The 22,688-nt window shown below is 44.7% G+C and overlaps 1 long non-coding RNA gene across 1 annotated transcript; it reads right to left on the minus strand.

Annotated features, from left to right (window-relative positions):
* Positions 1-1,320: 1,320 nt before the first annotated feature.
* On the minus strand, positions 1,321-21,194 carry LOC146049319 (uncharacterized). The gene is made up of 4 exons (XR_014466105.1): positions 20,935-21,194; positions 16,849-16,953; positions 7,133-7,247; positions 1,321-3,640 (listed from the first exon to the last, which is right to left on the minus strand). It is a non-coding gene; the product is annotated as an uncharacterized LOC146049319 (long non-coding RNA).
* Positions 21,195-22,688: the final 1,494 nt, after the last annotated feature.

Here is a 22,688-nt window from a genome sequence, read left to right on the forward strand (position 1 = left end):
GTACCCACCAGGGGCAGGTAAGTATGACAAAAAAAAAAATTATTCCAAAAACCGGAATATCCCCTTATCCGGAATGCTCGTGGTCCCGAGCATTTCGGATAAGGGATACTCAACCTGTATTTGTAAAAAAAAAAAAAAGTGTGTTTACCAGAGGTGTAAGTTCATCCTAGTTGTAGTTTGGTGCCCCCTGCCCCTTTAAAAAAAATATATAAAAAAATTATATAGCTAGCACTCTCATCCAATTTACAGGGATCGTAGCCCACAGTGAATTGGCAGGGCTTCAGTTAAGCTGTGTTACACTCACCAGTGGGTCAGTGTCAAACCCACAATATTCAGTGACTGCAGTGGTACCAGGTGGGTACCACTTTCCTGTCCCCTATTGCAGGTGTTAGCAGGGTTCCTGGGATACAGACAATTAACTGTACAGCAGTAGGGTGCACCACAGAGCAGCAGTCAACATTGTCTCCCACTGGGAACCACACAGGTGCTGATCTACATGCAGGGTGCCCCTTATGGGCTTGGAGCCTGGCGGCAGGTGACTCAATTGTACATGTTACATCTGACCTACCTGCAGTGCAGCATGGTTTTGTCCATTACCAAACCAAATGTGCTTTGCAAACCAACCTGAATCACCCCCCAAGTTATTATCAAAAAGGAGTTTATCAATATAATGCTAAATATTTTTTAACAATTGAAAAATCAAATTTATTATAGCAAATGACATGTTCTCTTTCCTACGTGGCCATAGTGTAAAATATTGAAAGCGGAGTGCAGGTGCCCTGTTATAGCGGGATACGGTCATTAGGTCGACAAGCATTGGGTCGACACCATCAGGTTGACATTCAGATAGGCCGACATGGGTCTAGGTCAACAGGTCATTAGGTCAACACAAGCATTAGGTCGACATGGGCTCGGTCGACAGTCAAAAGGTCGACATGGGGTTTTTCACTGTTTTTTGAGCCGACATGTGCCGACAGGCGGTATTTCATGCTCTACCATCCACTAGGGTGTGGCGGGAGAAGAAAATAGTGTGCAGAGCACAGCGAGCCATGCGACGGGACGCGGTGCTACTTTTCAGTATCCATGTCGACTGTGTTGACATTCAGGTAAAAAAAACGGTGAAAAACCTCATGTCGACATAATGCTTGTGTCGGCCTAGATCCATGTCAACCTTTCTGTGTGTCGACCTAATGGTACTGACCCAATGCTTGTCGACTAACTTCTTGTTGACGTAATGATCCTTACCCGTTATAGCACTGTCACATCGCTGGATAGCAACATAGGAACTCTACATTATATTATATTGCATTAGACTCAGTATTATCACTTACATCCTTTTAATTGTTTCAACAGGTCAGCATGTACAGAAAGAATATTCCAACAAATGAACCTGAAAACAAAAAATATATATCTATATATACTGTATATTTTAGCATTACAACATAAAAATTGGTACAAGTTGAAACTTCACGTGTTGTTCCTTATTCACTAACAATGCAAACTCCAATCAAATAAGTTTGGCAGTGCTCTCCAAGGCGAATTACAACAATGCTTCCTAGCGGTGTGTAAATGCGTTTTATGTGTATCCCTACTAACATTCCCTGGTTAACTCTTGCTTAAATCCCAAATGTCTTTGGTATCTTGTTTGTACCTCTTCTTTGGCAATGCATAGTTCTTCCTTAGATCACTCATTTATGCACCTAGGTCACGTAAAAGGACTTTGAAAAATATAGTCATTCTTTTAACAGAATAAAAAAGAAAAATCTATTTTATAGTATAGTTCAATTAAGACGTGTTGCGCATCCCGCACTAAATCCATCAAGTATACATTATATGTATAGCGGTCAAACGCAGAATTTCTTGAAATTTGTTTTTTTGCTTTTATGTTGTTTTTTTTTTACAAAAATATCTTCTGCTTTCCCTTTGAAGAAAATAGAGGCATATTAGAGTAGCCAAGCTAAATGTGACTATTCTCGTAGCTAAACTTACAGGGTGATTCAGGTTGGTTTGCAAAAGCAAACTCCTTCTTTAATGGAGAAAACCATGTGCACTGCAGGTGGGGCAGATGTAACATGTGCAGAGAAATTTCAATTTGGGTGAGTTATTTTGTTTCTGTGCAGAGTAAATACTGGCTGCTTTATTCTTAAGGCCCCCATACACTGGGTCCGACTTGTCCTTAGGACAAGTTGGACCAGTTTGCCCTTGAAAGCCTGGGGGGCTGCTTGCGATTTTTATGAATTACATGCGATTTATTGCATGTATATCCCTGGAGAGCTGGCAGCGACGGGCAGGGGGGTCCTTGGGACGGGCAGCAGGGTCCCTGCGGCGTGTGTCGTGGTCCCTGCGGTGGCAGGCAGCGGGGTTCCTGTGATGCTGGGCATTAAGTCAGTGGGTCCGTGCGGCGGATGGGAACTGAGTAGCAAAAGACTGGATTCAGCCAATCAGGGTCCGGCCAGTGTTTTCAAATTCAGCAGCGTTTCCCGCACCATCGCCCAGTGAATAGCGCTACTCAGTTCCCATCCGCCGCAGGGACCCCGCTGCCCTCCACGCGCCATTTCCCAGCTGCTGCTGCCCTCCGTCCCCCCCCCTCCATGGGAAGGAGGTACCAAGACGGGTGGTCGGACGGCCAGCAGGTCCGACCATCTGCTCGGAATCAAATCGGGCCAAATTGGCTCGGTGTATGGGCACCTTTACACTGCAATTTAGATTTCAGTTTGAAGTACACACCCCAAATGTAACTCTCTTTGCACATTACATCTGCCCCACCTGCAAAGCACATGGTTTTGTCCATTAAAGAAGGGTTTTGCTTTTGAAAACCCCCTTCATGTGAACGTACAGTAAACCTGATTTTTTTTTTTTTTCAGAAAACAGCTTATACAGACTCATAGCATTCACAACACTGCCAGGTGACACAACTATCTGCCTTCTGCTCAATGTAAAGCTAAAACTGGTTACGGTGCACTCTAACAGTAAACAAACACCCACTGGTAAAAATAGCTACAAATGCAGTAATCTGTCATACAATAACTAGCGTCCCGGGTGAGTATCTGAAATAGACACATCTGCATTATATGCATACATTTCATGAAAAGCAATGCCATTTTCTACAATCACGCATGTTATCTACTGTCCAAAAAATGGATTCTTTTATTAATTTCATCTGGCGTCTTTGATCTGCAAAAGCGTTACTTGCAAGTGGTGACACACATCACGTTCCGACCGCCGCACATTGCTGACTGGACAGAGCCGCAGCTATTGGCTGTCAGTCTTTCATCCGGTATATTAGCAGCTGAGAGTTTTGTGCCACGTGACTGCTGGAATAGCCTATTTGGTAAATAACATCTTCCGCATCATAAGGCACAATATGATAGGACCGCAGCTGCTCATAATACAGAGACTGAGAACAACACCCCTTCACCATGAGCTTCACCCGTTTTCTGGCATCCGTATATATATTCCTGCTGCTAGGGCTGCCTTTGTAGTATTCATAGTCTTCATTGTCCGCTTCCAGGTGGATCTTCTTCAGCAAGTTATTGATCAACACTGATCTCCGAAGGTAAATTTCAGGATCTTCCAGGAACCGGAGCTTCTCCAGTGACAGTTTAAGAATGCAAGTCCGGTCTTCAGGTAATATCAAGTGCTGCAAGACACAACACGGCATATTATTATACATTACTGAGTATAAACATGTATGTGCTACACGACTATATAAACCAAGGAACCCCCCGGTACCTAGGCCTATCTGAGCTTTCCATGGCCCTGAGGAGGGAAACGGTCATTAGGGCAACACAATTAAGGTCGGCATACATTGGGTCCACTACTGAAGGATCGACAGGCCTAAGGTCGACACAAGCATTAGGTCGGCAGTCAAAAGGTCGACATGGGTTTTTTTTTTTTCGTTTTTTTTTGAGCCGTCATGTGCCAACAGGCGGTATTTCATGCCTTATCCACTAGGGAGTGGAGGGAGAATAGATTAGTATGCGAGTAGACTCGGTGCATCAATACAGTGTCCATGTTAACTATGTCAACATGTGTCAACAAAAATTATGAAAACCCCATGTTGACCTTTTGACTGTCCCAAATGTCGACCTTATGACCCTGTCGACCATTTATCTGTGTCAACCTTCAGCGGTCTACCTAATATATGTCGTCCTTAGATTTGGTGGACCTAGCGACCCATACCCCCTGAGGAATGGGCACACATTTGAATGTTGGAAGTTGTATGTTTTCTTGCTCAGCTGCAGCTAAACTCATAGTAAAGTTACTGTATGTAACTGTGGGCTAGATGTATGAAGCAGTGATAAGGGAGGAGAAGTGATAAAGTGCCTGGTACTTTATCACCGGCCAACCAGCTCCTGACTGTTTTTTAAACCCAGCCTGTAACTTAAGAGTCAGGAGCTGATTGGCTGGTTATAAAGTACCAGACACGTTATCAATTCTCCTCCCTTATCCTCCCCTTGGTGACATGTTCGTCACAGAACATGTTTCCAGCTGGGTAGTAATATGAAGTACCCTGGTGGGGGCAGTGTAATACAACAATAATAAAGCTACAATACTGAAAATCTTACAGTGATTTGAACTGAAAAGTACCATTTATATATTATCTAGTATAGGGACACAGCATATGCCTGACTAGTGCACGCTGACAGTTATTAGCTGGTTGCTTAGTATTTCTCTCCACTTTAGCCCTCTCTGAAGTTTGATAAACCTCTCCCTATATGACATCAGAATCATTGATATTAGTCTGGACAATGTACACAAAGGTCTGACCATTTACCAGCAATTTTGGTTAATGATTCGGGAGGTGTGTATTTCAGTTCCATAATACATAGGGGCTGATTCAGACCGTATTCGGCCCCGTCCCTGCTGGTTGGGGTTTGATCATACCTCCCAACAGTCCCGATATTAGCGGGACAGTCCCGATAATCAGGGCCTGTCCCGCTGTCCCACCCGCCGCCGGCAGTGTCGCGCGGGCGGGGCAGGTTGATAATCGCTACTACATGATCTGACTGAATAGACGCTGTGCACAAGTGCACAGCGTCTATTCGCGACCGTAAATGTGGGCGCGGCCTAATTTGCATAAGCCACACCCTCATTTGCATAGGCCACACATCCCTTTTGGGCGCAAGCGCGAGTGTCCCTATTCTGAGACTTACAAATTTGGGAGGTATGGTTTGATGAGTGAATATGTGCATCTGCAAACCGTGGGCCGTTGGCGCCAGGAGGGGCTGGAAGGAGACGGGAAGGAGGCGGAAGCAGGCTGACTTTTCTTAACAAACAGTGGAGAAATCATTTGATGGTGAGCGACCAGTGATTTCTCTCCCATTCGGGTGCATGTGAGTTAATGTGTATGAGAACGCATCCGATTGTATGCTAGGGGACGGATTCGGCCAGGGGGAGTCAGGCATTTGGCGAAGTGGGAGAACGTTACTATACCAGCGGCATTGCATAATAATACCGTGGACCTACAAATTGGAAAATATCCTGGTGTGTGTGCACATCAGACCTTGGAGGCAATTTTATCTCACATTGGATTAGTTGTGTTGCTGTACACCAATTCGAACGGGACATTAACCTACAAGGGATATCTGAAACCGTGGTCATTGCTGGTGAGAATTGGCTTTATTAGTGACACACTGGGTGAGATTTAATAGGATGAGAGATTCAGACAGTGAGAGATTTTGTAAGAAATCTCGTTTTTTTTAAAGCGGCAATCATTTACACTGCAAATTCAAACTGGTTTTGCCGTATAAATGATTGCCGCTTTAAAAAAACTGGAGAATTCTTACAAAATCTCTCACTTTCTGAATCTCTCATCCTATTAAATCTCACCCTGTTTCTAAAAGCAATATATGAAATATTGTCTCCAATGCTTTTTTGATCAATGTGCCCAACAGATGTCAGTGTTGAATAATATGTTATATTTTATAGAGATTATATCTATGTGGTATTAATACATTTTATATCTTATTATAGTGTGACAACTGCGCTCTCTTTTGTTCAAAATTAATTGTGGTCTTTCTACTTTGAGTGATTCATATTCACTTCTGAGAGCAGCACCTGCCACACATTTTGTTTATATCAAAATCTAATTGTATAATTATTTTAATTACATGCGCCCGATATCCCTGTTTTCTGCTGTCGCGCTATGTGTCAAAATATATCACACCTCAGTGTCAGCAGACTCAGCGTGTGTTCTTTTTGTGTATATTTGCACTGCATATGTGCATGTACAGGCTGCTGTGCAGGCGCCATCAGCGATTTGCATAGTCGCCATGATATTTTCACAGGAGGGTGGGGTGGGATGGAGGCGGGCAGGGGGTGTTCGCATGTGAACGTCCTGCATTTCCTGGATGTTCCCACGCAAATGTTGAGTGCGCCCAGGAAAACGCTGGGCATCCCCATGTGAACGCAGGGGGGCACCTACCTTCAAGGGGCGGACAGCTGATGTCACAGGACGTCAGCCACCTGCCCTATTCTCAGACACGGACGCCGCAAGTCTAGAGATGCATACCCACTGTACAATTTTTTTTGACCAATTTGGTTGAAAGATATTTCCCTTGAACCAAGTGTCCTGGACGAAAGATGTTGACGAAAGATATTGACGAAAGACGAAAGATCTAGCTACAGTTTATAGGCTCTTTTTGAAAGATATCCAAATTGAGCTACATGCACAGTTGACGAACAATGGTGGTGGGTATTCGCATCATGGTTCGTCGCAAACGCACTGAAAGATATTTTGACCAATTTTGTTCATAATGGCCGAAATGAACAAAATTGGTAAAAAAAGTTGGTCTATAAAATTGCACAGTGTGTATGCACCTTAGGTCAGTCCAGACTGACTTAGATTTTCAAACAGGGTAAAAATAATTCAATGGTTTGCGACTATGGAATGATTTCTGCACCGTACGCTACCATGCGAATGGATGTATATGCAAAACAACCATTTGCAAAGCGGCGGTGATGTTCGGAGCCCAGCGGGGGGGCAGCCAAATACGCCTAAACCTGGAGCATCGCAAGGATCAGTCAACGGCAAAATACACATGGATCTTGTACTACGTCCTTTCCTAAAATAGAGCACCTGTAACTGTAATACCCAGGAGAGTGTCCACTGTTACTACACAGAACGTACTTTTGGAAAACGCCCCGGGTAATCGTGATGTAAATTTTCTTCTTCTGCATATTTCCGCTTGAAGTAGGCTACTTTCGACGTTGTTGATGGATTTGTTTATCTTATGATGAACCTGCTGTGTAAAAAAAATAAAAAAATCACTATTGATTTATTAGACTTAAATTCTGTAAAAACACTGAGATGTAATAATAGTAATGATGATGATGATGGTAATGATGATACTTCATACAGTATGTACTTCCTTTTAAGGACTACTTCTGTCTTCAAATGAAGTTGTTTGAGAATGTAATGTATAGGCCTACGATCTAACTATAATTGGTTTATATGATTTCCGGTTGTACAAGGTTTTGGAATTTTTTAGAGTTTTAGAAAAAAAAAATGACTGTCTAGCTTATAAAATAATAACCTTTGTGGATATATAGGCATGTATTGCAATTTATTGTTTTATCACTTTCTCCTCCGGATGTGTCCTCATACATCTCGCCTCCATATGCCTCTCAGCATGAAATGCCTGGCGCGAGTGATGCTGGGTACACACCAAAACGATTTGGATTGGATGCAAATCGTATGCAAATCAGATCGTACGATTTGCATATGATTTGCATATGATTTACATACGATTTGCATACGATCCGATCCCCTCTGTATTCAGATGAATGGATCTTTTACAGATCCTACCTGCGGCAGGTAGGATCGGATTTGAATCCAATTCAGATCCAACCAAACGATTTTGACCAAATCTGCATCCAATCTGCATCCAATCAGTCTGAATTGGATCCAGATTGATGGGATTGTGCCAAAATCGTTTTGGTGTGTACCCAGCATTAGTCACCAGATTTCATGCCACTTCACGCGGTCTTTTTTTGGTTGAAAAAGTATCTTAGGGGTAATTCAGACCAGATTGCATGGCCGTGAATTCAAGTGGCCAGTGTTCAGCCTCGCCAAAGTGAAATCCCACCTTGCAAATGGGGTGCCGGACGACTCACCGACCAGTCGGGATTCCGACAGTCATTACCCCGACTGCTCCCTCGCAGGGTCCACAACCCTCATAGAGGGAGAATAAAATAGGTGGTGAGCGCAGCGAGCCTCTGTGCCCGCAGCGTGGCGAGTGCAGCTCGCCCTCATGGTGCTTTGTTGCGCTCCCCCCGCTGTGCAGTCGGGATTCGGACGTCGGGCTAATGACTGTCGGAATCCTGACTATCGGTGTGTTACACCACACCCTTGCAAATTAATGTGTTTGCTGTACGAATAGATGTGTACGGCTGCAAATCTATTCGCGGCCATGAGAATATGTTCAAAACCACTCATAAGCTGCTCACCATTAATGATGTTTACACTGGGCACCAGTCTTCGCAGGCTCAGAGTTGCCAGAGACTTACTTGGTGGCTGCGATAAAAACAGGTACTCCCGGTCACTCCCAGCATTTATTCTGGCATGCCTGGCATTTTTCTTGGCACTCCCATGAAATGGATGGTCACCAGCCGCCCCAGAAATCTACTTCCTGTCCATCGTCATACAGCATACGGACATCAAACGTGCAAAATTACCCCCTTAGTCACATTGCGATGCAACTCAGATGGACCTGGAAACTGTGGGGGTAATTCAGTTTGAATTGCAGAAGCATGAAAACTGCTATTAGGTAGTTTCGCACTTATGCGCAGCTGCCAGAGTGGACATTCGTAAAGTTCACACTGAGGTCACATCCCAGAAGGATGTGATTTCAAGTTGAGGGATGGAGGGGGACACAACATGGTGTTGGGAAGGCGCAGTCTGGACAACACAGGTATATACATTAGCCGATATGCACAAGAATATCATATTGTTGGCCCTGTCCTCTAATGTGTACCCAGTTTTATATCCTATGTCACATACCCCATATAAGACACTAGTTTATGTGTGTAAAATTGTTTTTGGATGGACCAAACTCCATGGCCCGTATTCAATGTGGCCAGCGAGGGGCTTAAATGCAGAAAACAAGCGATCGTCGCTGTTTAACCCCCTCGCCGGCCGCTCCCTGTATTCAATGTTCTGGGGGAATCGTCGCTGTCACAGGACGGCGAGGATTCCCCCAAGCAGTGAAGCTCGCAGCTAATGTAGGGAGCCCGCTGCATTTAGCAGTAAGTCTCGCTGCTTTCGCGACCGCATATGCCGATTCCCCCTCGCTCCAAAAATGCGATGGGGGGGGGGGGGGTGGTCGGTGTATGCAGGGAGTCAGTTAAATACTGACCCTGCAAGCTGCCGCAGCGCTGCTCGCTGTCACAGCTCACCATCAACATGGAACATACTCTAATGACTGAAGAGCGCAACCACCAAACAGCAGTTTATAAATTGCACCTGTAAAGCCTTGTTCCGAGCTCTGAAGCAGAAATGCCACTAACATGCACAGCATTCACCACTAACAAAACATCTGACCCCACTAAATGGTGTTGTTGTATACTATAAGCACAGATTCTGATGCACTACTGTGCCCAGCCACTACTCTGCAAGGAATATCCCACGTTTTCCCAAACCCAGACGGCTTTTCACATCAATTTCCAGTAACGATCATCACAATCCTCACATGATCATTTTATTCATGTGTCTGGAAAAAGGAAGTAAATGCACAAAGGTGTAAGATATTATAATAGTGCATTGTTGTGTTAGTAAATGACCTTTCCGGTCTTATGTAATGAGAAAGCCGTTATTTGACCCAAGTCTACCTTGACAGGCACATGGTAGAGCGAGGGAGGACAGTTTAAGGCAATTGTAAAGCACATTTAGTAAGTGTACACAGTATTGTGATGTCAGAGCTGGATACATCTGCAGATACATATACTGCAGGTGATCCATCTCTGGGGCAAGATATGTGCTGATGATAAGGTCTCCCTATAACGGGAAAACTCACAAGATGGGGTATTTTTGGTATGTGGCACTCCTGGTCCCAGCAAGCCCTGGAGGCCATCCATTAATTGGGTAAGATAACCCTAGTAGGACTAGCCAGTGGATCCTAATTATTGTAGAACTTAAGGAAGTGATTTCCAGTGCACTCCAATAGATGGACCCTTTGGGCCGTCATGTTTGTAGAGTAGGTCACACGCTGTCTGAGAGGTAACGCACGGCAACTAACACAGGTTGCAATACTGTGTCCATGTCCCCTCCTCTAACTCTCCTAATTGGTATAAGTATGGTCCCCTCTCTTCCCAGTCCCACCCCTTACTCCAGCCCCACCCACCTGTCCCATGTTCTTTTAGTTCTCTGTCCCACACAAACCCTGTCACGTCCCTTGTACTAATCAATCTGACACTAATTTTGTACATGTACTTTATCTTATGAATAATCCCACTTGCACCAAACCTTTCCTCCATCGTCTTCCATTTTTTCCCCTTTCTCTGCATGATTTAGTCAGATGCAGTGCTGACCGCAGCCAATCAGAAGCAATGTGAACATACAGCACACAACTGAACCTAATGCCGTGTACACACTAGACCACACGTAAACGTTATGATGTCACTCAGGATTTCCCTTTAACTCCCAGACAAACAATATATGGGGCATGATTCAGCAACCCCACAGATCTCTGAAAAATACTAATCGCCAAACTTGGTAGATTTGCGTATGCGGTTAAACTGCGGTTGTGTTGTGACTGCAGTTTAACCAGTTTCACTTACAAATTGTCCTGCTGCAGCCGTCCCACTCTCCGGCGGCTGCCGCTGAATAGGACTGACAGTCTCCGGCTGCTGTTGATTAAGAGGAATTGCAAAAACTACCGACCAAGTACACGAGAATTCCCCTGTACTTGACTCCCGGCAAAGCTGCCAGGCGGGTGGGCGGGCCACTCAGACCAGCTATGGGGGGCGCATACGGGCCTGAGGTTCCCCATCCCTGATCTATATGGATGGACACACAGCACAGATAAAGCACATTGGAAAAATTTGTAAAAGAAAGTAAATAATAACTGCCTCTAGGAAACAAATGCAGATTAGGGAATTCGGCAGATGGCCCTGGAGGGTGTCTTTACAGGGCTCGTACAATGCTGCAATATAGGGAATAGTTTAATTGGTAGAGATGCAGTCTTGCTGAGAAATGGTAAAGAGGGCAGCGTAAAATACAGTGTATATATACAGTATATAAAACCAAGGTTTGGCACTCCCTGTAACTGTTAGCAGCTTAGCCGGTGCCTTCACTCCAGGGTAATGCAGAAACGTGACGGTGTGGCACTCGCAGCCCTTCCAAAGAATACAGTCAAGCCAATAAGTAACAACGTTTCAATTTATCAAATAAATGGTTATCAGGTTACCAAAAATCCAACGCGTTTCATCATAAAATTACTTCATCAGGGGAATAGCATCAGAACTATCGAAAAGTTTTGGGAGTTAGGAAGTTTGTTCTTCACTTTTTAAAAAAACCTTTATATGGAAAGATCAAACAGGTGTAATCAATAGAAGCAATGACGTGGAATATAGTGTTTGTAGACCAGAGTCAGCTGTCTAGATCTCACATGTCCAAAGTCTGAATGCAGCATTCCTAACTCCAAAACCCCCTATTTGATAGTTCTGATGCTATTCCCCTGATGATGTAATTTTATGACGAAATGCGTCAGTTTTTTTTTTTTTCATTTTACCAGAACCAGGCTGTCAAATTCATGTCTGATATGAATCTGCATTTTTGAAATGTTTTAATACATTTTATACTATACACAAACTGTGTTAAAATTTTCGGTACTCTTTACCTAGCACGGCGCCCACGATTTTGATCGTGGGCATCGCAGGTAAAAAAATCGCGGGCATCGCGGGCATTGAATGCACTAAAAATCGGGTGCGACGCGACCGACGCGATGCCCGCGATTTCCCATAGGGATCAATGTTAAATTTCTCAATTGACCCGATTTTACTGTTCAATGCCTCAATTGACACGATTTTTCCATAGGAAAAGTGTGAAATGGCCCCCACAATTGTTAACGCCACCCCACGATCAACGTGAACCCGAAGCGTGGCGAGCGCAGCGAGCCCGCGAGGGGCGGCGGTACGCGTCCTACGACCTTTTCATACCCCCACTATCCACGTCGGCGTGGAGTTGAGAATAGAATAGTGTGGCGAGCCACCGAGCCCGAAGCGTGGCGAGCGCAGCGAGCCCCGCGAGGGGACGCGGATACCTTCACAGGTAAACGCGTCCCTTCGCGGGCTTCACAGGTATCCGCGTCCGCTCGCCACGCTTCGGGCTCGGTGGCTCGCTGCGCTCGCCACACTATTCTCAATCATTCTGTCTATGTGTGAAATGGCTGTTTGCCTGTCAGAGCATATACGTATCGCTCTGAGAAATTGGGAGTACGGGAGGGAAAACTTAAGGTTAGTGGGATGAAAACTCGTTGCATGCAAGACCGTGTTCCGGTCAGTTGGTTTGCAATACAATTCAGTGGATAGTATACCCTCTTTGAGTATACTATCCACTGAATTGTATTGCAAACCAACTGACCGGAACACGGTCTTGCATGCAACGAGTACTCTTGCATGCAACGAGTACTCCCAATTTCTCAGAGCGATACGTATATGCTCTGACAGGCAAACAGCCATTTCACACATAGACAGAATGATTTAGAATTTTGCTCTTAGAGGGTACGAGAGGCCACAATTAGCTTTAGCTAAGGCCAAAGCCCTCCGATCCACCCGCGCTGAGACCCTTATCTGCAAAGATAAAAAATCACTTTCCTCTTTACCTAGCACGGCGCCCACAATTTTGATCGTGGGCATCGCAGGTAAAAAAATCGCGGGCATCGCGGGCATTGAATGCACTAAAAATCGGGTGCGACGCGACCGACGCGATGCCCGCGATTTCCCATAGGGATCAATGTTAAATTTCTCAATTGACCCGATTTTACTGTTCAATGCCTCAATTGACACGATTTTTCCATAGGAAAAGTGTGAAATGGCCCCCACAATTGTTAACGCCACCCCACGATCAACGTGAACCCGAAGCATGGCGAGCGCAGCGAGCCCGCGAGGGGCGGCGGTACGCGTCCTACGACCTTTTCACACCCCCACTATCCACGTCGGCGTGGAGTTGAGAATAGAATAGTGTGGCGAGCCACCGTGCCCGAAGCGTGGCGAGCGCAGCGAGCCCCGCGAGGGGACGCGGATACCTTCACAGGTAAACGCGTCCCTTCGCGGGCTTCACAGGTATCCGCGTCCGCTCGCCACGCTTCGGGCTCGGTGGCTCGCTGCGCTCGCCACACTATTCTCAATCATTCTGTCTATGTGTGAAATGGCTGTTTGCCTGTCAGAGCATATACGTATCGCTCTGAGAAATTGGGAGTACGGGAGGGAAAACTTAAGGTTAGTGGGATGAAAACTCGTTGCATGCAAGACCGTGTTCCGGTCAGTTGGTTTGCAATACAATTCAGTGGATAGTATACCCTCTTTGAGTATACTATCCACTGAATTGTATTGCAAACCAACTGACCGGAACACGGTCTTGCATGCAACGAGTACTCTTGCATGCAACGAGTACTCCCAATTTCTCAGAGCGATACGTATATGCTCTGACAGGCAAACAGCCATTTCACACATAGACAGAATGATTGAGAATTTTGCTCTTAGAGGGTACGAGAGGCCACAATTAGCTTTAGCTAAGGCCAAAGCCCTCCGATCCACCCGCGCTGAGACCCTTATCTGCAAAGATAAAAAATCACTTTCCAATCGCTTTCCTTGGGTCAACCACTTCAATGTGGCAAGTAAGAACATTAAAAAGATTACCAACGATACTTGGCCAATAGTCAGCTCCGACCCCGACCTGAACTTGCAGGAAACTAGGTTGATGCCATGCTATAGCCGTGGCAGAAACATCCGTGATATGTTAGTAAAGACCGACATCACGGGTCTTAAACAAGCGAACTCTGAGCAAAGTGGCTTCTTACAATTGCGTAAGGGCTGCTTTCGCTGCCTTAATTGTGCGGTCTGCCCAGCACTGACCATTGGCAAAGACTTCGCGCATCCCCATACCGGCTTTCGTTTCACCATCCGTTACCGAGTTACATGTACCACTAAATTCATAGTATATCTTATTACGTGCCCGTGTGGGCTCTGCTACATCGGTAAAACCGAATGTACACTCCGGAAGAGGATGACATCACACAAGACTGCTATCAGGGCAGCGATCGCAAGCGGACACAGTGAACAGCTGGTTGCACGACACTTCGTGCAATCTGGCCATAGCATTTCAACCCTCAAATACATGATCATTGATCATGAACCGTCTCGCCTGAGACGCGGTGACCGGGGCTTAGGCCTATTACAAAAAGAAGCCTGCTGGATTCACAGACTTGGGACCCTCTCACCCAAGGGTCTCAATGAATCAGCGGGGTTGCACTGTTTTCTCTAAATCCCTCTGATCCATTGCTGTCACCATCGCATCCCCTCGTGTGACTCTATCTGCATATGTGTTGACACTTCACTGTAGCCCGACGCGTCCCTCATGGTTCTCCTGCATTCACTTATACCATTACGCAGTTCAGCAATGTGCATTAAACATTTCTGCTGTTAATTAGCCTGTTGTTCATGTGATTATCCGTGTATCATTTGCTTAAAGATATATGTTCCATTTTTGCAGGCTGTTTGGACCCAGTAACCATGGTAACCGGCACGACATGATGATGTCATCAGTGGGCGCGTCAGTTTGGGCTCGGCAACCCGTGGGCTTTCACGTGTGATCTGGTGGGGTTATAAGGTATGCTTCTCTGTTCTTATTGTTGTTCCTGATGAAGATGTGATACTAATACATCGAAAAACATTTGGACATTTACCTGCGTTGTGTTACTTATTTTCCACTGAGTGCCGCCGTGTGCTGCCTACTACATATTGACCCAACCGGGTTCTTTTGGAGGGCACCAGTACCATTATCCATTACTTACCAGGTGTGCTGCCTATTTGGAGTATATATATATATATATATATATATATATATATATATATATATATATATATATATATATAATGGGAAAGAATCTGAGTCACTCCAGGGGGCTTGTAATTGAAGACGATTTTTATGTAAATACAGTCATGATGTCATGGGTAACATGAGTCAATCAGTCGACGTTTCAATATTCAAGATATTTTCTTCAAGACGACCCATGCTAGTAACAAGATAACTTGTTATCTCGCCGCCGTGCGAGTCACTTTGTTGTCACTCGCCGCCGTGCGAGTTATCTTGTTACTAGCATGGGTCGTCTTGAAGAAAATATCTTGAATATTGAAACGTCGACTGTTTGACTCATGTTACCCATGACAAACATGACTGTATTTACATAAAAATCGTCTTCATTTACAAGCCCCCTGGAGTGACTCAGATTCTTTCCCATTACATCCACACCACTGAGGACACCCAGGGCAGATGCCTTATTGGGGGAGTGCCGGTTCAACCACCCTTCTGTATATATATATATATATATATATATATCTTGAGGGGGTTGGCAGCACTCCCAGCGTAAATGAAAAAACTCAAGGAGACAGCAGTTGTCTTATATGTATAGCCAAATGGTTAATGCAATACTACATGGTAGATATAATACTAAGGGCGATGATAAATATCTTATATAAATACTTTGGAAAATGATGAGTTTTTACAACGGTCAATGGTTTATGGCCCTGAGGGAGTTTCTTAATGGTCGGGCTGCACAGGTTTTCAACTTCCATTACTTTCATTAATTCTTTATAACCATAACAATTAACAAAGGTTGATCAAAGTTTATCATAAACTACTTTTTACATGCTAAAAACAAACTATTATACACTGTGTCACAAACTGAACAGTAGGTCCCAAGAGCATGTTGGAATTTGAAATTTATAACACAATATTTTCAGGGAATTCCCTCAAAATATTGTAACTATAGTATACCAATGTTTCCTGTAAGGAGTGTGCCCAACTGTGGGGATGCCTGCATTCACAAGACTGCCAGGAGACCGGCAACATAATTCCTACTGATGGGATGCTGAGAGTAAGTACAGTATGCTGGGTGGGTTAGAGTTAGGTCGGGGAGGGGGGGGGGGCTTAGGTATAGGCACTGAGGGAAGAACTTAGGGTTAGGCTGTGGAACTAGGGGAACGGTTAGAGTTTGATCGTGGGGAGGAAGGGTTAGGTTGGACAGGGGGATATGTATACTTACCAAACCCGATTCCCTCCTTGGAAATTGGTATTCTGAATACCGCCAGTCATCCATACATAAGCCCTCTGTTATACCCTAGCTCCATGTTCCTGCCTTCCCTCCTGTACTGTACTGTATGTTTCTCTTTTGATACCACTGCTGGAGTTCAGCAAAAAAACTGTTTTATTATTGTCTATCTAGCAATCTATTAGTGTGCGCAACACTTTTTAATGCAATAAAAAGTGTGTGAGCTTTACAGATATTGTAATGTGTGATATAACAATGCATACAGTTCTGTATTGGAGTGTAACCAAAATTCACCCTCGGAAATCAATTATAAGAACAAAGTCTTAGTACTAAGAAACTAAACAGAGGATTCTGGTTACAATATTTTCGAATTTGTGATTTTTGCTGAATTACAATTCCCATGGTGCACTGCCAGCTGATCTCTGCAGCAGTCACCACTTCAGTTCTTGCAGTGCATGATGCTCACAATAATGTTGAGTGCATAAATATACACATATATGCTATAGATTGCCATACCGCAGTTTAATTGTGACATATAGACATACAGTAACAGTGAAAGTAAAGCACGAAAACCCACCTGGAAGTCCCAATTCAGTCTGCAAAACGTTGCATGTGCATATTATCAATGGTCCTTCTTAGCCATTTGCATCTCCAAGTCAGCATTTCTTTAAGAGCTTGCCTGCTGAGAATAAGAATGAGGTAACTGTAGACGCTTTATTAAAGCAATAGGAAAATAGTGATGCAACCGCCCCGTGTGACAAGAGAATTGCAGTAATGATCTGTGAACATCATTTCCACCGGCGAAGTAGCCTGGTTAATGATTGCTCACTCACATGTACCCAGTGTGAATAACCATTCTGAAAACAACATCATCACGTCCACACTCACAACACGAGATTTAACAGCTCCCTGGTCTCGGATTAAGAAATAAAAAAATCAAATCTTCAATGGATTAATGTATTTACATGAGCGTTAATCTTAGGCTCAGGCAAATCTGTAAAATATACAAAAAAAAGTATTCTGGAAATCCCTACAAACCGAGCACTTTTTAATGGCAGTGAATATGCAAAAAATGGTGCAGCGGTCAAAAAATATATATCACAAAAGAAGGCAAGGGAAATAACAATACAAAAAAGAATAAAATATATATATATATGCATAAATCCACCTAAAAAGCCAAGATAGGGGACAAAGGTTAAAATAATTAGAACCAAACTTAACTTATATATTTTAGTGCTGGGCAACAATTAAAATTTGTAATCGCAATTCATTTTTGCAATTAACTGCAATTAATGGCATTATGAGGCACATAAGAGCCGTTTACCTACACTCTTGCTGCCAGGGGTTCCATGCTTGTTGACAGGGGGGATGACATGCCTGTTGCCACGGGGGATTGCATGTGTCGCCATAGGAGTTCCATGCTCATTGCCTGGGGTACCAAGCTCGTTGCTGGGGGGGGGGATTACATGCTCATTGCTATAGGGAGTTCCATGCTTGCTGCTAGTGGTTTCATGCTTGTTGCCCGGGGGGGGGTTACATGCTTGTTGCTAAGGGCGATTAAATGCTTGTTGCCCAGGCGGCGTTAAATCTTGTTATTGCGCGGGGGGGGGGGCTGCCATCCGCAAAGGAGGCAGCCGCTAGAGGTGCAGGAGTGCTTCTAGCGTGTCTTCTCTATGGCGGTAGCAGTATCTGTAATGCTGAGAGACTCTGCGCCCCCCCTCCCCCGCATTAGCAGCAATAAAAATTGTAATCACCATTAAAGTGCTGCTGCGTTAACGATATATTAATGCGCTAACGGGCCTTGCAACTACATAAATCCAGTGCCTGAGAATAAAGCAGTTTTTCTGAGGAGAGTTTAGTTATATCATGCAAAAATATAGTATAACATCATTCTATTACATGGTTTTAATTTATTTAGATTCATTTTGCACATAGCACATTACATACACTTATAACTGTACTGACTATTAACAGAAAGGGCTTCCTGCAGTTATATTCATCCATTTACTCACATTAGCAACTCTGGTGTGAACGGAACCATCTGACAGCTGTGCAAATGATAGCATCTTGATAAAACTAGCCATAGCCCAAGTGACAATGGCACATTCATTTAATGGAATAATGGTACGATATCAATTTAACACTTCATGAACATGCAGCAAAAATAATCCTAATCTTAAGGATAAACATGACAATTATACACTTTACTAACTAAATACAACTAGGGGCGGACATTGGAAGCTGATGGATAGCAACCATCGATGTTCCTGATTTGATGGAAGTGTCATTTTAGATTGAAATGCAGGTATTCGATAACTGACCACCATCGGATGCAGCGTTCCAATGCCCATCCAATGGCTAGCTGCTTCTGTGCCGTCTCAAAAATCATTTAGTGTTATCCACAGTTCATATGATTTCCCCATGCATCATACTTGCCTCTCTCCCATAACAGCCCAAAATCAAGTGGCGCTTCAGGCCCCCTTAAAAAAATAAATGGGCAAGTCTCCCAGAGCCACTCGCATCCTGCCACCAAGTGGGGTGAGCGCACTGAGTATCCAAGGACACAATTCTGGATTGCATCATCATAGCCATGACAATCATCCACGCTCCCATCCAGAGCCTCTCACTCTGCATCATGCCCCTCCCCGCCCACTATGCCAAGTCACCCCACTTTCCCAAGCTTCCACCAGAGGAGGCAGCCATAAAGTCAACGATGCTCTGAATGTTTCTGCTCACAGCCATTGTGTTGCTGGACCTCCTTTGTCCATCCTTACACATCTCAATGCATGCCGGAAAACACAAATAAGTTTAGCAAATTAAAATTCACTGTTTCTTTCTGCAGTGACTTATGGAAGCTGACTCTGAGTCAGATGCAGCTGCTGATGCTCTTCAAAACAGTAGCATCAACTGCTTACTAGCCTTTGCCAAATTGAGATTGTGACCGTGTATAGAGAAAATCCATATGACAGCCTATTGTTCTTATGCCACTGTCCCCATCCGCTGCCACTGTCATTACTATCTGGACTTACACCCACACCATGTTGGATCCTTCTTCACCTTACATTGGCATGCTGCTATCGGGCACAAGAGCCAGCCTAGACACCCACATCTCTCCCGTGACACTTCTTTTAAGCGGAACAGGTCCATGTGTTCACAAGGATTCTTTCTTTGGTGCATGCGTAGAACACTGAGGGCCAGATTCTCTAAGCTTCAAAAGTGATAAAATGGAGAGTGATTAACTGCCAGCCAATCAGCTCCTGCCTGACATTTTTTCAAACACAGTCTGTGACATTATAGGTAGGAGCTTATTGGCTGGCTGTTTATCACTCTCCATTTGATCACTTTTGAAGCTTAGAGAATCTGGCCCTAAATCCGCAAAGGTCTGCCTGCATTCCCACCGCCTGTGACTCAGAATCAGCCCTTTGGTGTACAAATGTTACAGTAGATATTGAAAAATGTGATCCCTGCTATAAATGATTCAGACATACTGTAGATGTCTTTGAGGAGTTTTTTTGCCATACAAAAGCATGAGGCTGAGAAATCCCAGGAGCTAGATTACTATTCCACAGGTTGTCAAAGTGGACAATGATCATTGCTCTCACAATGGATTTAAGCAATACATGCTGATCCAGTCTGAATAAACATTTAGTACAGTTGCTGAATCAAATCCATTGGTCATAGATGCCGATCAGGTATTTGCTATAACAGAGTAGGGACTGCATTTTTTGTATTATACACAAGCTTTGCTGAAATAATAAAAATGTTCACAACTGCTCTGTAATTTAGTTGCCTTGTTGCCCATTTGGCTGCAGTGATGTGTTTTGACTGCAGAATTTGGCCTTATGGTTCCCGGGTTCTGCCCTAACCAGGCTATTTAATGAACTATGCATTTTGCAAGACACATAAGTACAATAAGCCATCGCAGATATTATGTAGTCGGAACTCTGCACCTCTGATCATAGCACAAAACTGAATCTCCACAAAATAATACTGTCATTTAATCGGAACCCACAGATTAAGATACGTCACACCAAAGGTCACTGGTTATCCAGGTACCAGTAATAACATAACATCATTAGAAATGGTCAGAGTCAACTTTTCACCTGTGAATCTAATGTAGTTATAAACAGTATATAAAAACACACAGAAAAGGGAACACAATGTTATCTGATAATGCACAAGGTGTCACTATGGAAAGGGAATTTGACATGTCAAAAGATGGGGGGAAAAAATGATCTGACCATTATCGTGAAAGAAACTTATTTTTGCCACAATCGATCCGTGTATCATTAAAGGGACATGATGAAATGGAAGTGACATGATGCACACAAGCAGATGCAGGTAGGGAGGATGGAGGTCTCTGGTGTTAATGAATAAAAGTCCATAAATATGATCATCCTTATTTCCTTACATTGACACATGCACCTGCGGCATATATGAATATGTAATACTACTGCCATGCAATGATCATGTGACATAATATATATATATATATATATCTTTATTGACACACACACACACACACACACACACACATTAAATAAAACCTGCATGAATAGCTACCCTCGGGTGCTGCTGCAAATGCTCATAGTTAAAGAAGCATCCAAGAGGTTCAACAGCAATCACTTTAGCACCCGGGCATGGACCCCAGCTCCCTCAGTACCTGTGGAACGTGGTCACCTCACACCCAGCTCCTCGGCGACCTGCCTTCTCATTGCTCTCTCTCCCTAGCACTCACACGTGTCTCCCCCGGCTCCGGAGTCCGCCTGAGAGCCAGCCGCGCGCCGCTTCCTCGCTGTCACACGATTGGTCCAGTGGGCAGGGCCGCGACTCCCGGTTGCTAGGCTGCGTCGTTAGGGAACGTTGCCTAGCTATGGTGACGCGGCCAGCAGCAGCATCATTCTCTTCTAGAGCATCCTCACTCACTGCAGGACATGTGCCACGCTGCTGTCAGTGTTGTGGGAGGGGAAATAACACGCAGGCATCAGGAGGGAAGCGTGGGAGGTGTTCCCCCGCCCTGAAAGATCTTCCCAGTATTTGCCAAGTTTATCTGGGTGCAGCCTGACAGCTGTTCCTATATGTGTCTGGTTACAGAACGTGGCTCAGTGAGTCACAGCCATTGTGTCAGTGTTATCTTGTAGAAACGTGGCTGGCAGCAGCGCTGTGCACTCATTTTATAGTCCACAAACCCAATTATATTGTTATAGGGAGAGAAAGGAAAAAGACCATTAGGTCGACAATGGCAATGTCATCAGTCAAAAGGTCGACATGCGTTTTTCATGTTTTTTCACAAATGCTGACTTAGTCGACACAGTCTATGTGTACCGCTGTGCTCCCCGTGCTACGGACACAGTGACTCGCTACGCTTGGCATGCTATATTATTCGCCCACCACCCAGTAGTGGAATACCACCTGTCGGGACACGTTGGCAAAAAAAAAACGTGAAAAACTCATGTCGATGACTGTCGACCTTGCCATTGTTGACCTAATGCTTGTGTCGTCCTTCCAACCCTGTTGCCCTTAGCCATGTAGACCTATTTCATGTGTTGACCTATGCCATGTCGACCTTCAGTGGTTTGACCCAATGCATGTCGACCTCAATAGGGTCCACTTAATGACCGTATCCCTGTCATACAGTACATACCTTAACAATACAGACAGGGTACTCTATACCTAGTGCATTAAACAATAAAATGTATTAAGTAATCAATTACAAACAGGTCATAAAATGCGCACACAGGCGGCGGTCACAATAACACCGTTTACATCAATAAAGTTGGCATGTATGGTCGGCAAATACAACATATGATGATCTGGCCACACCCCCTGACTGACATAACATGTAGGGGCGTGGCCTGGCACCACAGGACTTGATGTGGAAAGATCCGGTGCACCATTCATGCATTTTTTCTGTATAAACCACAATATTTCTGACCCCCATCTGTGGTATGCATCGGCACTACGGGCGCACCCACTGGCACCCACTAAGGACCTGATTCAGCTTGACTTGGTAAGCAGCGAAAGTCAGATCTTCGCCGTGCGAATGTAAGGGTGCGAGGGCTGTGGGCTGTGTCCCTCGTGTGACCTCACTCCCAACCCCAACCGATATAATACTCAGAGACAGTACTTGGGATTGAATCATTGGCCACAGTTTATTTAGACTCCTAATTACATAATGCAGGGTAGGGACAGAGAACGGTGGGCAAGGCAAGCAACCTGTCAATGACCTTCATTGATTTATGACGTGGGGCGTGCCCCTGCCTACGCTGTAGGCCCTCGGCTACGCCCCCTCCCATGAGCCAGCCCCTGCGGATCACCCCCTTCCTGGCAAGCAGCCGGACGGCCTGCCGTCGACAGCTAGAGCCTGGGCTACCGAGGGTGAATCAGCGAACCTCAGCTGGCTCCTCCTGTCCCGAT

This window comes from Crinia signifera, chromosome 12, assembly GCF_055691185.1.
Source record: "Crinia signifera chromosome 12, ASM5569118v1, whole genome shotgun sequence".
NCBI lineage: Eukaryota > Metazoa > Chordata > Amphibia > Anura > Myobatrachidae > Crinia > Crinia signifera.